The 14166-nt window shown below is 47.4% G+C and overlaps 1 protein-coding gene across 1 annotated transcript in view; it reads left to right on the forward strand.

Annotated features, from left to right (window-relative positions):
- DERL3 (derlin 3) overlaps nt 1–14166 on the forward strand; it is a 157397-nt gene that overhangs the window by 83582 nt on the left and 59649 nt on the right. The gene's annotated exons all lie outside the window — the stretch shown is intronic.

Raw genomic sequence — 14166 nt, forward strand, 5'->3', positions numbered from 1 at the left:
TCCCCTGCGCATGAGTAATGTGCAAGTCTGACAATGTACTGGGTGTAGCCCTCAGGGACAAAGTTTACCCTCCCCTCTTCATGAGAAAACATGACAGGAGGTGGGTGTGGGACCAATGGGGGTGTCTGACTGCACGTCTTAGGAATACAGATCCCTGAGTAATGCGATTTGTACTATTGGCTACTTTAGAAATGTAGGGACTACTTTCTCGTTGGAGGGCCATAACGGAGCTAATGATACTTGTCATGGCTTTTCGTTACTTCATTCGGTTACCTGTTTTTTATCTACTAATGAGTCTAAGAGTCCTACTACTTCTGATGTTGATGGATACATATATAACACCTATAGTGGGATCATACTGCAGTGATCTGTATGTTGTGCACACATTTATTACATTGTGTTGTAATAAACCCCAATACAGATGGTAAAAAATAGCCTGAAGGCATTCCCAGGAACCATTCAGAGGGAAGTATTTGGCACAAAACTCACAACTCTTCCTGGTCTGGGGTATGGCAGAGTGATCCATTTATAGGCATCCCACTCTTCAGAGACTCTTCTGTCTCTTTTTTATGGTCATCTGGTCTCATGTTGAAGGATCCACCTAGATTAACTGTTTTTTTGGTGGGGGGGGACAAACTTTATTGGATTTTTAGGAGAAAACGTGCAGTATGGCAGAAATGACAACATTCAGAATTGCATCTTACATCATATCAGTTTGGCATCAGTATCATCGTATATAGAGGAAGACGATTTCCCCCTCACTCATGGTAAAGTTGTTGCCATAGCTTGATATTCAGGAAAAAGTATTGTAAAACCCTTAGGATCGAAACAGTAAGTTATAATTGAACAACAGCAATCCCCCCCACCCTAACCCCAATGAATAAACTGTCATGCCCAGCTGGGTCACGTAGGTAAACAATATAATAATCGCTAAAGAAGCAGATTTGGGGGGGACAAAAAAGAGGAGGGGGAAAGTGAGGAGACAGTCGCCCGGCCAAGGACCAGCGACTTCCACCAGGCACCGTCAGTTTTAGATCTCATGATTCACAGAAAGCATCTATCATTTGGAGTTAGTGCAAGAATGCCGGGGGATTCAACCCATCAAACAATGATGACTATTACAGGATGTTAAGCTTGGGTCATCAACTATTTGGGCCTTAACCAACTTCAGATGGAGGTCCCATGTCATTGCAATCAGCTGCTTCCTAAGCGCTCGGTACTCCTACCGTCGTAGTGCCTGACTCCTGCCTCGCCGCAGCGTATGACTTCCCCAGGCCAGTCAGTCCCCCATGGGTCTCAGGCGATTTCCATCTCCTCGTAATTTCACGCGTAGCCAATAAGAGGGCCAAATATATCAAACTGGTCGGGGTTTTATTCTGTTATCCGCCTAGATTAACTTTTACCAGGAAAATTCCCAGTTGATGCGCCCACTCCATGAAGAGTGGCGTTTTGTAAGAGAATCTAAATGGTATTCCCTTGGAAGGAAGGGAGAAATGCCTTGATGGCAAAACGGACTGCCCGCAGCTCCAGCACCTTTATCTGCAAATGCTGCATCAATGCAGATCGACCTCACCGTGCTGTCATGTTGCTAGAAGAGCACCTCAGCCCAATGTGGAGGCGCCTGTGACCTTGGTAACACGTGGCACCAGAGGGCTGAAACAATGACCCACCTAAAGGTTAGAGTGAATATGCAGGAGAAATGACTGGAAGATTTGCACCTGAGCACAAAGACGTTTGGTGCTTTGGGGATAGAGGCGCAACCTGATGTCCGAACAAATCAGCCCATGCCTCATTATTACTTTTAAAATTATCTATGGCACTCAGTGGGCTATCTGGCCCCCACCAAACACAGATTAGATTGAGAGAAAACTCCCATGTGCCCCGTTAGGTGGGGCAGAAAAACTGTATTGCCCCTTTAGGTGCAGTGGCATGGCAAAGTGCCAGGGTGCAATTTTTTGCCTCACAGTCTAATCTTTGGTGTCTAGCAGGCTTTCTAACCCTACGAGGCTGAATTGGAGCAGACACCAATCTTCACAAACTGCATGTCTGCCTGACGCAGGGTGAATGAACACTGTATTACTCCTTTTGGGATGGAGGAATGGCCAGATGCCAAGGTGGGCTGCCATCACTCCTTTTTTCCCATTGTATAATCCCTGATGTCTATTGGGGTTTCCCTGCCCACCTTGGGGAGTGCAGATTGAAGGAAAACCATTGATCTGTTTTCCAGGTTGGGCAGAAATGAAAGCCTAGTCAGGTGACTCCAATCCCTCTTTTTTGCGGGAGGAGGAGAGCTGGTGTCTAGTGGTCTTTCTGCCCACAGGAGGTCAGACTGGGTGTAAACACCCTTAAACTACCACAGGGAGGCAGAAAGTCTAATGGATCTTTCTAAAGTAGGTTCTGCCCAGTGCCTGCACCCTTGTTAATTCGTATATGCTTCCCTGGTGTCTAGTAGGCTTTTTGCTTCTTCCTCGAGGGGCAAATGGGCATACACACTCCCATCTGCACCCAAGGAGGGCTGAAAGACTATTGTGTCCAGGAATTTGGGGGAAGCACAGGCCCATGCTCAGGGTGGGCATTCCCACAATTTTTTTTTACCCAATATCTAGTCAGCTTTCTGCCCCTTTCCTGGGAGACAAGCTGGGGTAAAACTAAATCTGGCCTGGTAGTTGTAGAAAGATTGTATAGTCCAGTTGTGTGTAGGGGCTCTGCCAGATGTCTGTTTGGGTCCTCCTCACCCACGTTTTTAATTTGTATTCTTTGTCCAGTGACTTCATGCCCCTGGGGGCAGTCTAGGGGTAAACATCCCCTATCAGTCCCCTATGAAGGGGCAGAAAGACTGGTGCACCCGTTCTGGGGTGGGGCACATTCTGATGCCTAGTGGGGTGGTCGGCCCAACATTTTCTTATTTTATGTTTTTTTAAGAGTGAATCCTACAGACAGTAAGACAGCACAGCTGCATGTTATGCCAAGAATTCTTAGGGACATTCTGAAAGCTTCCCTGGGAATGTATTCCGCCCATTGCTTACCAATTGGCTTTGTGTTTTGTAACTTGAATTTGCTTTCTTTCTATTTGCTGGCTTTATTTATTCTAGGCTGTCCAGCTTGAGTTAGTCCTCCCTGTGAAGCATAACATGTTTATTCTGTTCCTCCACGAGTGCTCTCTTTCTGCAAACAGGCCTATAAATTGTGCATTCAAAGACAGAGGTTAAATGTTAGGCTCAATCTTTTGAGAGCTTAGTGGTTACTCAGCAAAATGTAAATGTCTATAAATCAGCTATGCAACTATTTCAAAATATATCAGAATTAGCTAAGCACAAATGAAGCACATTTTTTGTAATTCTGAAGTGTTCTGGAAACAAATATGCAAATACGATCAAAACAAATCAGTACACTAGTTGATGCCATTTCGTTTGTGCACTGTGTACTGTATGTCTGTGCAAACGTAATGTTAATTTAATTTGAAAATGTGTTGTCTGTAATGGCAACGCGCTACCACACCATGAATACTCTGCTCTATGCCACTGCTCTCTACGACACTCTACTCCACTGTCACTCGATACCCCACCACTCTACAACACTTCAGTCTACTTCATTTTATGGAACTCTGCTGTATGCCACTCCACTTCACTCTATAACATTCTACTCCATTCTTTGCCACGCCACTCTGCCAATCCATGCCACACTACTCTACACCACTGTACACCAGTCTAGGCCACTCTACAACACTCCACTGTGACACTCCATGCCACTTCACTCTACGGCACGCTACTGCCTTTCTACGCCCACGCACTCTATGACACTGTACTTCACTCTATGCTCCTCCACTCTATGGCATTGTGTGCAACTCCCTCTATGCCACTTTACTTACTCTGTGCCATTCCACTCTACAACACATTACTCCACTCTGTGCCACTCCACTTTACGCCACTCTTTGCAACCCCACTCTGCTTCACTGTACTCGCCTCCACTCTACACGCCACCACTCTACACCCCTCCACTCTAAACCACTCCACTCTACACCACTATACTCTTCTCTGCTGCACTCTAATCCATGACACTCCTCTCCTCTACTCTAGTCTACGACATTCTACAACTACACTTCACAACACCCCACTCTGTGACACTCTTCTCCACTCTACACCACTTCACTCTCCTCTATGCCACTAACTTGTAGCCATGCTGAAGAGCAACCACTCTGGTGTACAACATGGCTAAAACACATTGGCAATGATGGGCTAGGCCTATTGCTTTTGCCAATGATTGTAAGTCATACAGGTTTTCCCTGATGTGTAGTGGTGTTCCTGCATACCCAAGAGGGGCAGATGGGCGTAAACATCCCCATCTGTCCAGCCCTGGGTGGGGACTGAAAGATTGTTTTCCCAGGGGCTTGGAGGGGAGCACAGGCTCTCCCCGCCCCCAGAAATAACAATTCATGGTGTCTTATGGGCTTTCTCCTCATTTTACTTTCATCTCCAAGGTAATGTCATTAGCACACAATGAATGCTTACCGTCATTGATTAAAACAGAACAGCCTGGGTGCTTTGATGTGACCGCCATGTCAATAGTGCCTGACAAAGAGCAATCTTAATGCAGAGGTCACGTCAGTAGCACCAAAGCAGTTAGAATCATCTACAGAATGTCAATAATGCTCGATGACGGTAGGCCATGTGGATCGTGTCTAGAACCGCCCCACTAAAGGTCAGGCTCTGTGGCAGTGAGGTGCTGTTTCTGGGTGTTGATGTTAAAGCCATAATCATGTATACAGTCATCGTTTGCTGAAAGTTTTCTATGACTACTGCCAGAGACTCTGCTTTTACTAGGCAGTTGTTCCGCTATGCTTACTCTGATGTAGGGCAATTTATTGATAGTGCTGTAAGCCAACTATGAACCTAAGGTAATGTCGAAGGGTGGAAATGTGAGGAAAGTGGAAATAGGGTCCTTCATGTTCAGGGTTACTATCCAGTCCCTCATATTCAGGGCCAGAAACACTTGCTTCAGATGTAGCATCTTGAACTTATCCTCCTCCTGATTGAACCAGTTCAGAAAGAAGAGCTTCAGAATGGGTCTCAGAACTCCGTCCTCTCTGGGGACTAAGAAGTAAAGGGAATATAATCTTGTGCCCCTTTCTTCCAGCGGCACCACCTCTATAACCCCTTTATTCAGCAGGGCATGAACTTCCATTTCCAAAACTGAGCTGTGTGCACAGAGCACATCCTGGCGGAAAGAGGGTGGCCCAGGAGGAGGAGCAGGAAGGACAGAGCGTAGTCCTTGCTGATTAGATGAAGACCCATCTATCCTTCGTGATCATCTCTCAATCGGTGTAAAAGTGGGGAATCCTTCCATGAGTGGAAAATAGTGGTGGAAGTGGGGCACAGAGTGGTTTACAAACAGTAGTGCTTGCTGAGGGTGGCATGAATTGGATGTGCTCTTGCTACAGCTGTTTGCGGTGTTCCTTTGATGTACTCCTGTCCTAAAGGGAGCTATACATTTGTTTGGAAATCTTGATTGTTTGAAAAGTTTATCTCTGTTAGGGGTGTTGTGCTTTGGAATAGCCTGGAAATTTCCTGTAAATGTGGGGCAACTGCATGGCTGGGGCAGGGGTAGGCCCAGTGAGTGTGTCATAATCGGCCTCCTCTCGAAACAGCCTTTCACTATTTAAAGACATATCCAGAAGGGGTGCCGGGACCTCTTCAGAGAAGCCTGTGTATTGATGTTTTCTCGGTTCCCCTACATTGGCCCTGATGAGACATGGAACAAAGTATTAGCAATTGACGTCTGTTTGTTCCTAATATATGAAAGCATTGCCAGGTCCAGCTTGCAGAGTCATGGCTGAAGCCACATGGTGCCATGGCACTGGAGAGCTATTGCTCGGGAAGGATTTTTCATACCACTCTGGTGCCTGGTGTGATATCCATAAAGGAAACAATCTTCTGGAAGAGTATGTATCCACTAGAAATACCTTTACTGAAGGTAAGTAACCTTTTCTTTTGATAATCCTCCCTTTCAAGCATTTGCCTGTATTGCTATAAACCTCTAGTCGTTTTTTTTTTATTGCAAGTGTAGTCACTTTATAATTGTCTGCTATATTTTAAATACATTCACCCATGGGGCAGTTTATGACATTTGTGTGCAATTTTGAGGCTTCAAATTTGGACACTTAAACGTGAAAAGTATTAAAATGTCATGTAGCTTCAGATTAGTCTTGAGTGCACAACTGTCCAACGAATTTTGAAAAAGGACAGTTCCATATATGTATGCTAAATATTATCAGCACTTCATACCTTGACCTGCAGGGTAAAAATGGGAATTCTGCAGTGGTATCGTTGTATGTTTAATTTCACCCTCATGCTGACCTTGGCAAATCCAGAGCTTCCTGCTTTATAGTGAGCCATCTCCAATCTGTAGTCCTCGCAGAGATACAGGCATGTTTGTGAGCCATGCTCTTCTCACAGACACTAGCTAAGAACTGATTTATCAGATGGGCATCATTTCATAGGTGACACAGACATGTTCCCTGTATAGCCTGCACATAGTATTCTAGAAAGTGATTATATGTATTTATTGATTTTGAGGAATAGGTCTAACTGTGGCAAACCATGAGGTACTTGATTATTTTGAAAGCTTCTTTTATTTAGGACTGTATTTAAGGTCACAAAAATGTGCTTTAAAATTAGTTACACGAAATTGATGGATGGAATGCTTGAATTCATCCTTTGCACTGGTGGTCACATCACCTAGGGCTGCATTGCAGTCCCTTGTTTTCACCCACTGTGCCACTCTATACGTAGATCTGCGATTTGCATATCAGGCTTGATCCTGCTCCAGTAGGAAAAGTCCAGTCCGAATTGCCGCGCCAGGGCATCACCAACTGGGAACACAAACAACCCCAGACCTGTTTCAGCCAACTTGACCTTGTCAGTGAGGTATAGCTTGGATCCTGCAACACAGTGCACATTTGGACATACCCTTGTCACATGGGAGTATCTGCTACAACAAACAGCATGATGAATTTAATGCTTCAATTAATCTCCGCCACTGGTGATTGCATGCCAGTCCATGTGTTTTTTTTTTACCCAGTGTGCTGCTCTAGACAGAGACCTTCCCTATGCAGAACTATTCCTTCCAACAGAAATATTCCAGCCTGAAATGTCAGGGCAGGTCCCCTTCTGACGGTAACACAGGCAGTCCTAGACCGATTTTGGCACTCTTTGGCTTATTAGTGAGGTACAGCTTGAGTCCTTTAGTGTAGCGAGCATGAGACCCAAGTCTTAGCATACCTAACTCACTTAGGATGTTTAATAGAAAAAACAACCAAGTGAATAATGAAATGCTTGAATATGTCTCACTCACTGATTTTTGCACGGCTACATTCTATTAAATCATTTGTTTACCCACTGTGCCTCTTCTAAAAAAACAAAGACTTGCCAGGCCAGATCCCTTTAAGACAGAAACACAGGCAACCCCAGACTATTTTTCATCTTCATAGGCCTCGTCAGTGAGATATATCTTGAGTTAAAACGTGTGTTTGCAAAAGAAACCTTTTAAATGTGTTGTGAAGTATCATGTTTTAGAAAATCTAAGGGGAAATTCCTCCATTCTGTTCTCTATCCCATTGACTCCCTTCCCCACTCAAGACCTCAACCCCTCTCTTGAAAAGGTGAGGTTTGCTAATTAACTCCCTTATAAATGTTGGCACTTAAACCTATCCACACCATACTAAAAGCATTTATAGTTTCCTTGCCCCAATTAACTTTAAGTGTCAGTGGATCAGCTTTAAAGACAACAAGTGTAGGATAGTAGCCTCTTTCTAGCATGGTTAGCCCCACATTTTGCCTGTTTGTCAGTGTGTTTGACTGTGTTCACTGGGATCCTGCCAACCAGGACCTTAGTGAATATGCTCTCTCCTTTTTTTAAACTTGGTTGCTGGAATCTGTTTCACCCCACATTTGGCATACTGGTGCCCCCATGTGAGCCCCTAGTATATGGTACCTAGGTACCCAGGACATTGAGGTTCCAGGGGTACCCTATGGGCTGCAGCATATATTATGCCACCCATAGGGAGCCCATGCAAAGTGTTCTGCAGGCCTGCCATGGCAGCCTGCGTGAAATGGATACATGCACCTGTTTTCACTAGTGCTCACTGCATCAGGTCACTGTAAGTCACACCTGTGGCAGGCCCTCTCAGCCCAGAGGGCAGGGTGTAGGTACCTGTGTGTGAGGGCACCACCTGCACTAGCAGAGGTGCCCCCACAAACTCCAGCTCTATTTTAAGGGACTTTGTGAGTGCGGGACGCCATTTTACGCGTGTACTGGACATAGATCACTACCTATGTCCAGCTACATAATGGTAATGCCAAACCTGGGCATGTTTGGTATCAAACATGTCAGAATCATACCCCAATACTGTATTGGAAGTATGATCCAGTGCACCCTGGGGGCTCCTTAGAGGACCCCAGCAGTGCTACTACAGGTCATCTAGGGTTTTCCGGGCAGCCCAAGCTGCTGCCACCCCTCAGACAGGTTTCTGCCCTGCTGCTGCTTGATCTGATCAAGCCCAGGAAGCAAGAACAAAGGATTTCTTTTGGGAGAGGGAGGTAACACCCTATCCCTTTGGAAATAGGTGTGACTCGCTTGGGAGGGGTAGCCTCCCCAAGCCACTGGTATGCTTTGAAGGGCACATTTGGTGCCCTCCGTGCATAAATGTGTCCATACCGGTTCAGGGACTCCAAGTCCTTGCTCTGGCATGAAACTGGACAATGGAAAAGGGAGTGACCACTCCTGTGTCCATCACCACCCCAGGGGTGGTGCCCAGAGCTCCTCCAGAGGGTCCCTGGGTTCTGCTGTCTTGAATCCAAGGTTGGCAGGGACCTCTGTGAGCATCCGAGTGGCCAGGCCAGGCCAGGCCAGGCCAGGCAGGTGACATCAGAGCCCTCCCGATAGGTGGTCACCTGGTTAGGTGACCAGTCCCCCTTTCAGGGCTATTGAGGGTCATTCTCTTGGGTGGGTCCTCCAATTCACTTGAAAGATTCCAGCAGGATTTCTCTGCAACCTTTGCTTCTACTTCTGGCCTCCGGAGCTGCGACTGGACCCCCCAGGATCCTGCAATCTGCCTCCAAGGAGGAGAACTCTTCTGCAAAATTATTTCCCCAGCTCCTGCCAGCTTCTGCAACATTTCCACCGACTGTGCATCCACTGAGGGGGGCGTCTTCAGCCTGCACTAGAAGGAATCTCCCTTGGAGTGAAGGAGTCACTCCCCGGCATCTGCAGGCACCTGTTGCAACGATGACCGGGTACGTGAACCTTCTCTCATCCTGAGCGGCGTGGATCCTGCATCACGGGTGGTGATCCGGAGAAGTCTGCCAGCTGTCCAACTTTGGTAGAGGTAAGCTCTTGCCTCACCACCCAGGACAGTACCCTCATGCACTGTCTCTCTTGCAGGTGCCAAGGCTTGTTTGCATCTCCTCCATAGGAACTTTAGGCTAGGTGCAGTTCCAGCCTTCAACACTCCCTCCTGCTACACACAGCCCTCTGCGTGGTTCTTTTGCGGCGTGGGTCCCTTCTTCTGTGTGCTGCATGGGCTCCTTCTGCAACTTTGATGTCCCCGTCCTGTGGGTGCCGCATCTACTCCTGTGGGTTCTGTGTCGCTGAGGGTCCCCTTGTCCCGGTACCTCCACTTTTCGTCAACCGCGACATTTGCCTTTGCCAAGGCTTGTTGGTTGAATTCCTGCACCAACACCCAACTACAATTCTTCTTCCAGCGTGGGACATCTGCATCCCTCAGGAACTCTTCTCCAGCTCCAGGGCTGCAGTGCTCACCTTCTTCTCATCACCGTCAACCAACTCCTGCAACTACAGCTGGGTGGGTAGTAGCTCCTACTTCCCTTGGACTCCACTGTGTCTCTTGGACTTGGTCCCCACTCTCCACCGGTCTTCCTCTCCAGGAATCCACTGCTGGTTGCTTGCAGTCGTCTTTGTGTCTTCTTTTCTTTCCTTTTGGTGGTTTGGGGAAATACCAGTGATTTACTCCTGCTTTCCTGGTCGCTGGGGGGGGGAGGGTACTGTGATACTTACCTCTGTGGTTTTCTAATACTCCCAGCTCCCCTCTGCACATTCCACTTATCTAGGTGGGGGTCCTGTGTTTGCACTCCATTTTTTGTAGTACATGGTTTGGACTCCCCCTAGGGTCACTGTTGTTTATTTGCAATTGCGCTGTTTTCTAACCTTTTCTATTCCTATTACTGTTTACTAGTATATATAATTAGTGTTTTACTTATTGGAGGGTTACCCTTCTAGTATTTTGTGGTATTGTGTGACCAAAAATAAAGTGCCTTTATTTTTGTACAACTGAGTGTTTTCTTTCATGTGTATAAGTGCTGTGTGACAACTGTGTTTTTGCATGAGTTTTGCATGTTTCCTAGACAAGCCTGGGCTACTCATCCACAGCTCCCTCTAAAGAGCCTGGCTTCTAGACACTGCCTACACTTCACTAAGAGGGAATACTTGGACCTGGTATAAGGTGTAAGTACCTTGGATACCTACCACACACCGGGCCAGCTTCCTACAATGTGCCCTTCATCCCCACGTCACCTGTCGTGTGAACACTGAAAGCCCCATCACTATGCCCCGCATCTTTAAGATAAACTGGTTATTGGGGTGCCAGTCCCCCAAGGTTTTAGATCCATAGCTGTGCCTTCTGAAAAAATCTGGTAGTTGATTGGGGCCTGCTGCATGTGTTATAAGTGAACACAAGTGCATTTGGAGTATATTGAAGGTCCTGGGATAAGTGGTTTTGTCTTTTAAAAACCTCTTCAGTAGAGTGAACGGAGTGGATGGACGAGCAGTGGTGGGCCACTCGGCCAATAACCAGACTGAGGTAACACCTCCTAGAATTATAAACAGCGACCCAATGTGATGAGTTAGGTGAAATGCCGGAGTTCCTTGATGGGATAGCAATCCCCCACCTGGCAGTTGAGTGTCAGGAAGACATTGAAGGTGAGGTCCAACTGGACGAGCTACTGAAGGTTCTTTGCAACATGGCCAGAGTAAATGTCTAGGTCCAGATAGCCTCCCAGTGGAGTTCTTTCACGTGTACTCCACAGATCTCCTCCACAGGCTATTAGATTCCCTTTAGGAGACTACCTCGCTTGGAGTCCTGCCTGAGCGCATGCGGGAAGCATTCTTAATAACGCTGCGAAAAAACGGGTAAGGATCCTAGTGATCTGGGTTCTCACTGCTTGTTACCTATGCTTAATGTAAACATTAAGGGCCATATTTATACTTTTTGACGCAAAACTGCGCTAACGCAGTTTTGCGCCAAGAAAATTAGCGCCGGCTAACGCCATTCTGAAGCGCCATGCGGGCGCCGTATTTATTGAATGACGTTAGCCGGCGTTAGTCGACCGGCGCTGCCTGGTGTGCGTGAAAAAAAACCACATACACCAGGCAGCGCCGGCGTAGGGAAAAATGGCGTTTGGGCGTCCCAAAATGGGGCAAGTCAGACTGAGGCAAAAAAATCGTCTTAACCCGATTTGCGCCATTTTTTTTTGGCGCCCAGACGCCATTAACATGACTCCTGTCTTAGCAAAGACAGGAGTCGTGCCCCCTTGCCAAATGGCCATGCCCAGGGGACTTCTGTCCCCTGGGCATGGTCATTGGGCATAGTGGCATGTAGGGGGGCACAAATCAGGCTCCCCTATGCCACAAAAAATTGTTTTTTAAAAACTTACCACAACTTACCTTTTCTTCCCTGGGATGGGTCCCTCCAGCCTTGGGTGTCCTCCTGGGGTGGGCAAGGGTGGCAGGGGTTGTCCCTGGGGGCTTGGGAGGGCACCTCTGGGCTCATTCTGAGCCCACAGGTCCCTTAACGCCTGCCCTGACCCAGGCGCTAAAATCCGGCACAAATGCGGGTTTTTTAGTCCTGCCCACTCCCGGGCGTCATTTTTGCCCGGGAGTACAAATCCGACGCAATAGCATCGGAGTCATTTTTTAAGACGGGAACGCCTACCTTGCATATCATTAACGCAAGGAAGGTGTTCACGGAAAAAAATGACGCTAACTCCATGAACTTTGGCGCTAGACGCGTCTAACGCCAAAGTATAAATATGGAGTTAGTTTTGCGTCGAATTTGCGTCGAAAAAAACGACGCAAATTCGGCGCAAACGGAGTATAAATATGCCCCTAAGCTTCTTACGAAGGTTCTGGTGACACAATTGCACCAGGTGGTCACCCACTTGGTGCATACGGTCCAGTGTGGCTTTATGCCAGGAACGAGTACCAAGATGAATTTGCACAGTCTTTCCCATATCCTACACTCCACAAGGTCTGCAAATATCGAAGGTGAGCTGGTAGCTTTAGATACACAAAAAATGTTCAGCATACTTTCCTGGACATATTTTTGGCAGGTGCTTTGGAAAATGGGGCTCAGCCCCAAATATTGGGCCTGGGTATACCTACTATATAGAGAACCCAGGGCCAGAGTCCACACCAGACGGGTGATGTTGGAGGCTTTCAACATCAGCAGGGGTACATAGTAGGGATGCCCACTGCCCCCACACTACTGTTCACGCTCGCCATGGAGCCACTTGTGATCTGCCTCTGAGATAACCTTAGTAGCTGCCGCCAGTTAATCCTCCAAAGCCTTATGGGGGGATGTCGAACCCCGGTTGGCATCCCATTTATAGTGTCCCAAATTAGGGGGATCTGGGAAAGGACGGTGACTCACGTATTGAGACGTGCTGCATATGCACAACTACTTCCATTATAGTGGGTCACGCCTTTCAATGTCTGTGGTCCTTTATAAATGTCACGCAATGGGTGGAGGGTGGATGTCAGAACATGGAAGACCTTTATTTCAACAATTCCTTTATAACACTTCAGGAAGCGGCTGAGTTGTTCGGAATAGGCCCAGGACAGTTTCGACAGTACGCCTGCATATTATGTACAGCTCGAGATATATGCTCTACTGTCCCTGATGAACCTGGCAAATCTCAGGTACCAGAAGTACTACTGAATCCAGGCACACATAAAGGCCTTATTACCAGGAAATAAAGTGCGACAGGCAAATCGACATAACTTCGACCAGCATAAGGTGGGATGGAGATCTTAATGCTCCCTCATGGACTGTGAGTGGAAGCGGGCTAGGGCACAGGTACAGGAAACAGCTAGCAATGCCAGATTTAAAATGGTGCAATTTTATTATCTTCATAGCGGCTATTTGTCCTTAGAAAGACTCAGTAGGATCTATCCCATCTTATGCTGTTGTATGCTGGTGTAAGGTGTGGTGAATCCCCTGCTTATTTTGTCCACGCCAAGTGGAGTTGTAGGGTAGACGCGGGTTACACTTTCATTGACCTGGATAACAGAGACACAACTAACCCAAATGATCTGACATTGCCTTCTAGGCCTTCTACCGCTGCCCAAGGAGGGCAAAAAAATGAGTTGTAGATTTGCTCTTTTCAGTTTGGGACAAGCCAGGCGCTGTATTGCCATTCATTGGGCACAGGCAGCGACCCCACCTTACAGCAGATGGAGGACGAATGTGCTGCAGTGGGCAGTGGCGGAGGGAGTGTGCCTCCGGAACGTTCACACAGACGAACATGCAGAGAGGGACCTTGAGAGATGCAGCAAGATGATGGATTGAATGGGAGACAATCAGGGGGGAGCCCCCGCCCCCACCCCTCCCCAAGGAAGAACTGCCTGAACATGCTTAATTTCCCCTCCCTCAAAGGTGCCCTCCAGTTGAGCAGTACCATCTGGCAGTGTGTGGCCCCCAGTGGTTGGCTGAAGTTTAGGGTGCGTGAGTTTGGGATCTATGCAGGCCTGAAAGAAAACACTGATTCCCTGACACACTTCCCCCACCCCTTTAGAGTCAGCAGGATCCTGCACACACAACCCAGGGAGGGGTGGTTGGTACCTCCTTCAAGCTCTTCTGGGGTATCCCCCTTTCCTCGTCCACTCTCCTCCCCTCCCCCTTTCCTCTCCCCCCGCCTTTCCAATTTTCTGAATGCCTCTCAATGTGTTGGTTTATCATTGATTAATGATCGCTGTTGGCGAGGGGGGCTGAAGCACTATTGCAATTGTTGTATACCAAAATGTTAATAAGGAAATATTACAAAAAAAGCAGCTGCTTCATGTTTCCTTGGAGATTTTATCATGCCCGGAAAAGTG

Source organism: Pleurodeles waltl, chromosome 11 (genome assembly GCF_031143425.1).
Source record: "Pleurodeles waltl isolate 20211129_DDA chromosome 11, aPleWal1.hap1.20221129, whole genome shotgun sequence".
NCBI classification, from domain to species: Eukaryota; Metazoa; Chordata; class Amphibia; order Caudata; family Salamandridae; genus Pleurodeles; species Pleurodeles waltl.